This window comes from Columba livia, chromosome Z, assembly GCF_036013475.1.
Source record: "Columba livia isolate bColLiv1 breed racing homer chromosome Z, bColLiv1.pat.W.v2, whole genome shotgun sequence".
Classification (NCBI taxonomy): Eukaryota; Metazoa; Chordata; class Aves; order Columbiformes; family Columbidae; genus Columba; species Columba livia.
The window spans coordinates 58302056-58310800 of record NC_088642.1 but is presented as its reverse complement, the minus strand read 5'-3'; the positions used below and the strand labels follow the sequence as shown (position 1 = coordinate 58310800).

Here is an 8745-nt window from a genome sequence, read left to right as displayed (position 1 = left end):
TTCCACAGCAAAACTGCTTGTTGACTTACTGATACCAAAAGATATTCTTTGGGACTACAATCTAAAGGCAAGCTCCTATTCTTAATCCTTTTTGACACAGGGGTGGGGTACAGAACAGTATCAGCGAAGCAGAAATCCTGAGCCACTGGTCTCACCTGCTGAAGCTGGGTCACACCAGCCTGCAAACAGTTTGTTCTGTATTTGCTTTTGCAACTGCTGAGTAGTACTTGTTTCTCCCAGTTCCTGCTGCTGCATTATTCTTACTAATATAGGAATACATCAAATGTTGTGTGCCTGGAGTTATTACAAGGGAACAGCATATTTGATTTACAGTTCAAAACAACCTGCCTGTCTCATTAGCTGACGGCAGCCTCAGCATAATGGTGTTGACAATGATAAATGCACTTTTTTGTGTTTCATTAGCAGAGAAGGGAGACAGCAATGCACTTCCATGAAGCAGTCCTCCGAAACAAGGCAAAATTTGCTCTGATGTAACAGCAGTTTCACCTGGAAGCACTGAATAACTCTGTTTATGTGAAATTAAGGCTGAAGTTGCATAAAACACCCATTATATCTTCACCAGTTTCATCCCTACAGGAAATGCAGCAAGAGTATCATATTTCACATTCTTTCAGCTGAAACAAGGGAGCGTGGACTTTTATAAAATATTTTATAGAAACCCTTCTAATCTTGTGAGTATTTGATCTTGTGAGTATTTGTGCTTTCAGGCATGTAACATCTGCCTGTATTGTATTTCTTTGGTTTTTGGTTTTTTGTGGTTTTTTTTTGTTTGTTTGTTTGTTTGTTTGTTTTGTTATAGTGAAGTCTTCTACAGCTTTGAGTTTCATCTAGTTTGTTTTTGTCTCCTGACAAAACAGACATTGCTAGCCACAGGAGGCAGTGAGGTTAAACCTGATCCATGTCTTCCATTTTACTTTCTGCAGGTGTCTTGTTGCTTCATGAAGCTCTTGCATTTCTACAGGTTGAATATGCATGCACGAGGGGTTGGAGCCTGTCAGAAAATATCAGAAGTTACCTCTGATGTGCATGGACATGCTGGCCCTGAGAAACAAACCAGTTGCAATAGATGAAGGTAATTTTTTTGAGACATAATACTTATTTAGCAAAAGGAAAAAAAAAAAAAAAAAGGATCCTCTATGTTTCATTTTGGCACACACTTGTTGAGAGTGGAAAGGTGGAGTGAGGCCACTGTTACATTAGACAAGTGAAAAGTAAGAAGAGGATAATGATCTATTTTTAAGCTTCTCAGGTGTCAGTGAAAGTCAAGGATAAAAAGAACTCACTGATATGAGAGACATACTGAAAGATATAAGTTTTTTAAGATTGTACAAGGAAATGATCAAAGGGCTAATGAAAATGGAATCCCTGAAATCTTAACTTCTGTATGTGGAAAAAAATCATTTTCAAGGTAAATAATTTTACCAGAGGATTCTGCGTCAAAGAAGATAACATAGTGCCACAACAAAAGGAAATCAAGTTTACACTGACAAACTTTGGGGTTTACCTACTAGGTTTTCCAGAGAGATAATATGTATCATAGATTGTCATTAAGTTACATGGGTATCTGAAACAAATTTTTGTTACATAGAATACCTCTTACAAGATACTATTGTGAGGTTTCCGATTTTTTTTGTTTCTTTTTTTTTTTTTTTTTTAACACACCCCAAGGTGGCCATATTTGGAGGCTAGCAGGTAACTGAGGTTTGCCTTCAAAGATATCCAGCATATCCAGTCATTTTAAGTTTGAGGCCTTTACTGCATACCCATTTAGGAGTTTACATATGTGAAAGCAAAAAGCCAGATTCTGTGCATACTTTTCAAGGGTATGTAATTAAAGAATAAATGAACAGTTATGCAAAGTCTATGATAAAAGCAGGATGGTTTGCCTGGCCCCACATTAGGCAGCAGGCTGCTGAAAAGCTGTGTGAGGGAAAGATTAGAAGATTTCTGGGTTTTCTGTGCAACTTGCAGATCTTGTACAGAAATCATAAAGGAACAGTCTGCTCTATTAATGAGCATATTTAAACTATTCACCAAGGACATGGACGAAGAGACTCAGTAGACTCTCAGCAAGTTTGCTGATGATACAAATCTGGGAGAAGTGGCTGGTACCCCAGAAGGCTGTGCTGCCAGTCAGCGACATCTGGACAGGCTGGAGAGTTGGGTGGAGAGGAACCTAGTGAAGTTCAGCAAAGGCTGAACTAGATGTAGGGTCCTACATCTAGGGAGGAATAGCCCCATGCACCAGTACATATTTGGGGCTGACCTTCTGGAAGGTAGCTTTGCAGAGAAGGACCTGGGAGTCCTAGTGGACAACAGGTTGACCATGAGCCAACCATGTGTCCTTATGGCCAAATAGGCCAATGGCATCCTGGGGTGCATTAGGAAGCCTGTGACCAGCAGGTTCAGGGAGGTTATCCTCCCCCTCTACTCTGCCCTGGTGAGGCAACATCTGCAGTACCGTGTCCAGATCTGGGCTCCACAGTTTAAAAAGGACAAGGAATTACCAGAGAGAGTACAGTAGAGAGGTAAAAAGATAATTAGGTGTCTGGAGCACCTTCATTAAGAGGAAAGACTGAGAACTGGGTCTGATCAACCTGAAAGGTTGAAGAGGGTTGAAGAAAGAAAAGATTGAGAGGGGATCTTATCAATGCTTATAAATATCTCAAGAGTGGCTATCAAGAGCATTGTACAAGACTCTTTTCAGTGGTGCCCAAATACAGGATGAAGTGCAATTGAAGCATAGGAGGTTTCATCTGGATGTGAGGAGAGACTTGTTTACGTTGAGAGTGACACAGCACTGAAACAGGCTGCCCAAAGAGCTTGTGGAGTCTCCTTCTCTGAGACATTCTAAACCTACCTGGATATATTCCTGTGCAGTCTGCTCCAGCTGACCCTGCTCTAGTAGATGAGTTGGAGAAGACAACTTCCAGAGGTGCCTTCCAACCCCAACCTTTCTGTGACTCTGTGATACTTGAAATCTTTCCATATATACTAATAAAAGTAATACTTTCTAAGATGTCAAATACACTTCTCAAGCATGATGTTTAAAATCTAAATGCACTATGAAAGATTAAAAATAAAGATTTCCATGGCTTATTTGGAGTTGGATAGGACCCCATTAGTGGGGCATTGTGATCTGTTTTTATTCTCAGGGAAATTAAAAATGAATGAGCAGAGACTGGGCACACCAAAAATTTTTTAGTTGAGAACTTCTGCATATGTTCTTCATACCAGTGTACTATATTACAATAATTAAGGATTTTCAGTTTTAAAATAGGAGTCAACCAACTGACTGTGTAACCTTCTTTCACACTAGAAGTTGAGCATAGCAAGTTAAACAGGGCCATTGATTGTCAACCCTGTTAAGCAATGACATTGGGCAAGGCTGTTTCTAAAGGCAGTGTAACCTGAGAATATTAGAGAAAAAAATGTGGTCTGACCAGAATGAATAGGAAGAAAATGTTGTAGTTTATGACAATAGAAACAAACCTCTGCCTGTAAAATATCATCAGAGGTCATTGTTAAGGTACTTTCAGGGCACAGGATGGAATAATAAAAGATAAAGAGAATTAATCTTCCTATTAACAATAAAAGGGCTGAACACATGTGACAGCAATCATTGCTATGAATGTAGGGTTAAATATCATAGAACAATAGAAGCACGATGCAGTGCTCAATGAGAACTAAGGACCAGACTAAGACCATTCAGCCTGGAGGTAAATAGCAGAGGCATCTACTATTCCATTCATTAGCAGCAGAAGAGGCTCCAAAAGGCCCATTCTCAATCTCCCAGCTACAGTGAATATTGCTATTACAATCTGTTAATTGACTGCTTGCCTGAGTGTTCAGCTGCTGCAAATGGCTAATATTGAATAGAGGAGAGTCTGTGGTTTGGTAGAACAGGCCTGTAACAAGGAGCGATGAAGAAGCTTACTCCCAGACAGCACCTCTACGTAAGGTTATTAAAAGAACATTTGTTTTATGTATTCTATCTCTTCTTCTGTCATTGCAGACGACATTTGTGTGAGGTACTGACTGTTAGCTTCCTAAAAATGAGTAGGTAGAATTAGAGATATTACTCACAACAGAGAGGTGGGGCCCACATATAGCACTAAGTTAGTTTTCCCCAACTGCTCCTCACAAAGCACAGGTTTTACAAATTTCTGTGTCGAGGAGGATTAAGAAATTGCCATGAATGCTTAAATTCACTTCACTATTTTGCCATTTTTATGAAAATTGAAATGTTCTGTGGCTTGAAGTACAATTGGTCATACAATAGGACACAATGTTCACACAATCTAAATACTATTAACAAGAAACAGGTGCTGTGCATTTTTACTTTTCCAACTTATTTTTTTCTGCCATAGTCTTGAAACCTCAGTTTACTGGACAGAGAAATTGATCTGGTTTTGATTTATCATACTCAAACTGTGAGATGCTGAATAATTCAACTGTGTGCATTATGATTTAAATACTGCATTGGCAGAGTCAAGTTATCATACAAACCTGGCTCATTTCTCCACTCCTTTACAGCATAGATTTTTTTGGGGGCCTAGAGCATCTCTCAATAGAGTATGCTGCAGTTTGTGTTCCAGCAGTTCCAAGTCATGTAACACACTTTCAAAACTTGCAATTTGAATGACTTAGCCATCTCTTGATCTACAGAAACTCTCAGACCCCCATTATCAGAGCTGTTCTGGATTGGTTTTCAGTGTAGCCAGAGGTCAACAAAAGCTCACTGTGATTATGACAGTACAGGACAGTTTTATCTATTTCCCTGTATCTTATATGACACTTCATATGCAACATTGGCATTCCAGTTAGCATTTAAGTACAGAGATTCAACAGAATTTTCTGTGCAGGCATCTCTGGAGGAGCAACCCTATACATCTGAGAGGTGACTCTAATATGCTAGTAATTTCTATAGTGATTTTATTTAATTTGAAAGGCATTAAAATAATTAATGCTCTAGGTGGCTACACTCTCTGAAAAATATGCCACACTGTGGACTGAATACTGAGACATTACCTCAAAACTGACCCGAAGATATAAAAGCTCTGTGTGAGGCTACAAAACCATTTTTTCTTGACCATATGTGGATTCTAAACATGCTCTGTCAAAATAAGATGACTGATCTTATTATGTCTCTGTGGACATTCTTCTATTTTAAATACTAGAAGGTGTGACTTTCTCCTTTTTTTATTAATCTGAGAAATAGGAAGTCCTAATGATCGTAACGTGTCTTAGATGCATTGCAGTCTGTACTGTGCATATAAACTGAATATATATTTTTGTTTGGTTTTAATAAAAAAAAAAAAAACTCTACTAAGCACTGTACTATATTATTTTTTTCAGAACATGTGGTTTGCTGTTGTTTTTTTTTTCCCTGTTCCTTCCTTTGTGTTTTTTTTTTTTTCTTTCACACTTTTACTGAGACCAATATTTTTAAACGGAGGTAAGTATTCCCCTGTCATCATGATCCTGGTTCTGGAAGAAGAACAAGAATCCAGTTTCTCCTGCTGCTAAAAGCCAAAGCAAAACAGGTAACATTAGTCTCTTTTATCTGCAAACCTTTGCACACACCGGGTGGTTAGAATACCATTAAAAGACGTATGGCACCACTACAATGGATGTGGGAAGTTTTGTTTGTAATTCACCATACTTTTTAAACAATAAGATATAACGTGTTAAAGCACAGCCTAAGAAAATGATGCCAGGCTGTCCCACTGGGCTGATGGTCTGAATTACTGCTTTCAACAGCTAAACCCTTGTGCCTGTTTACTCTAATTGCAGGTGTAATGCATGTGGAGCTGGGAGCACAACCTTACACCAGACTAGAAAACTTTGCTAGGCCACAAGAACAGGACTGTGGGTTTGAGGTCTCTTGTCCGTTAGACTGGGGGTAGCCAACAGCACTTATAGGAACATCACAGATAACCAGCCTAGCTTTTTTATTCAGATAATCTATTTTGGCCCAGATTAAGTCCAGGGGGCCAAGGAAATTGTGAACCATTCTCTTCTGATACATCAAAGTGTGGTTGAGTGGGAAAGAGAAAAGAGCATTTGGAAGAGCAGACTCCAGCTGTGTCATGCCAACTGCTGGTTTCAGACGTGACCTTGGAATGACACTGACTACACATTAGCATTGTGATAAACCAAGTATCCTTGAGATTGGAAGACTAATGGAGTAACTTAGCTTCCTGTCCAGGGCTCTGGCATATGCTGCAATAGTTGCTGGCCCAATTGTTGCTCATGCCAGCTAAACCTTTGTGTATTATGGATAGACAATTGTGTGCAAGTAGTCACCATGCTGCTTGAAGGAAATCTATGACACTGTATGAAATATCTGTTTCAGTGACTAAATGCTCAACATGCTGCAACTAGCTGGACTAGGTGGGTCCCTGGGTGTTTTTGGGACAGAAGATGAGTATGCATGCTAGCTCTGTGAACATCAGTAATAACATTGCAGTGGCCTTAAAACCATTAAGAACACACCTATTAAACATATAGCTCCACCTTCTGTTCAGTGACTTCAGCTGTAGAGAAGTGACTGATCTAGAAGGTTCAAGACACTTTAAAGAGGATGATATCATACTTCTCTTAGCAGGCTATACCGCTGTTTCAAAAAACAGAACAGAGAAATTTTTGGCATTTTGCAACACCATGAAGCTAAAATCAATTACATAGTAGTAAAGAAAAATCCTTGCATCACTTTTCTTCTTCCCTTGGAAAGATGAGAAGAGGGTGACACAGGTGTTTTTAGGTCTTAAATTGATATTGCATTCAGTTGAAGTAACAGATTCAAAATAAAATAATCTCTCCTTTTTGGTTAGCAAATTTCAGAAGTCAAGATGTAATTGCCCATAAAATTTGCAAGATGCAATGACATCAGCTGCATGAGAATCTCAGAGATGAGATGCCAGGAGAGAACTACATTAATTTGGCTCCTACTGAAGTCAATGAGAATTGAAGTTGTTCAAGGTATTGACTGCTGAATTTTTGATTCTGTAGGAAACTGAAGTAAAACCCTCCAGTGATCCAAAGCCAGGGACCAAAGAAAGATATTTAGCTACTGCTTTACTTGTGTTTTGTGTTTATTTGTTTTGATTTGTTTTCCCAGTCATTTAGATATCATACAATCACAGTAGGCTGTTAGAACAGCTTTTTTATTCTTATTACTTCTGGTATCTGATCCAGAATTACGTCAGAGGGAAAAAAAACAAAAAACAAAAAACAAACATCCTGACTCCTTTGAAAAAGGCTTTCATCAGAACACGTAAAAGGACCTTGCAAGTTTATCAAAACCAAAATTTTGTGTAGGGATGCTGGGTTATTAAACACACAACAGAGTCCAGGGTGGACCTAGAACAAGACCAAAAGTCATATCTACTCCAAAATGTGCATTACTCAAAAAGTTAAGGTAATCCCTTTTGTCCTTGTTCCACTGGAGATCAGAAAGTTGAATATCAGGTTATGGTTCAGTGGATTAGCACACACATAAGAAAGCTCAGTCCCATGGCACTCCTTCCTGCATTGTTTCTCATGCTAAACTGGCCATATTACACTGTTTACCCGCAAGAGAATTTCCTTACTATGAGGCAGCACAGGTCTGTCTATGACATTTTCTGAAGTTTGTTGCAATGATGCAAGACCTAAGACCTGAGGCAGGTTCTCATGTCTTCTGCTCAGATGATTGTGTTATGGAGCAATCATGCACCTAATGTGCCAGTACTTTTGGTGTACGGCTTATGAATGTGAAAGTCTTTTCTGAAAAGGTATATCTTGAGATGATGCTAATGTGCACAAATAAAATCATTTTAATTATTGTATCTGGGTTCTGCAACCAGCTTATACTAAATTCTTGCTTTGGGCATTTATTGTACAGGAAAAAAATATTAAATAATTAGTCTGAACAGGTACAAGATAACAAGTCCTTTCTGGACAGAAATTATGCACTTTACAAAGCGCTTTCTGTTTTCTCTCAAACCTTAGCTGCAAGCAACTAGATACAGCCAGAGCATATAATTCTGAATTTATGTTACACTGTCTTAGGACAGTGATTGGATTGAAAACATTCCCAATACATTCAAAAACATTTTCTGTCTTACAGCTTTTTTATATCTTTTTCCCTTCTACCTCGCAAAAGGATGTGGTTGCTGGACAAGAAATACACATTGAGGTCTCTCCTTCAGAATATTAGACAATGTTATCCTGAAGATTTTGATCTTATTATGAAAAAAATCAATTTTATAGATGCAGGATTCACGTGCATGTATGCATCATCCAGGTTGTACTTTTGTTGCAATGAAAGGAATATAATTTTTCATTTGTGTTTTGTTTCAACTGATTGTTCTTATATTAGAAGTTCTGCATAACACTCAGTTTGGAGTTTTAAATCTGTATGTTTTCTCCCATAGCCGCATACCAATGGATGCCTGTTCCTGAAAAAAAAAAAAAAAAAAAAAAATCTGTAGCAAAACTCTGTTATTCCCTGTAATTCTGTATTAAAAATACCATTTCTTTAATAAGAGCAATCAGACACAACTTGCTTCTTGTAAATTGTCTTTTTGTCTTGATAGAAGATTCCTGTAACATTTTTATGGCCATTTCAAAGAGACGGGCTTCTGTTATCCTAGGCCAACCCAACAGAAAGCAAAGAGGGTCTGGAATGTTTAACACAAATTAACCAAGATGGTCTTTGATGTCTCAATAATTTAGCAT

At 38.3% G+C, this 8745-nt stretch overlaps 1 long non-coding RNA gene across 1 annotated transcript; it reads left to right on the top strand.

Moving 5' to 3' along the window:
- Positions 1-210: 210 nt before the first annotated feature.
- Positions 211-5353, top strand: LOC135577293 (uncharacterized). The gene is made up of 2 exons (XR_010468975.1): positions 211-692; positions 945-5353. It is a non-coding gene; the product is annotated as an uncharacterized LOC135577293 (long non-coding RNA).
- Positions 5354-8745: the final 3392 nt, after the last annotated feature.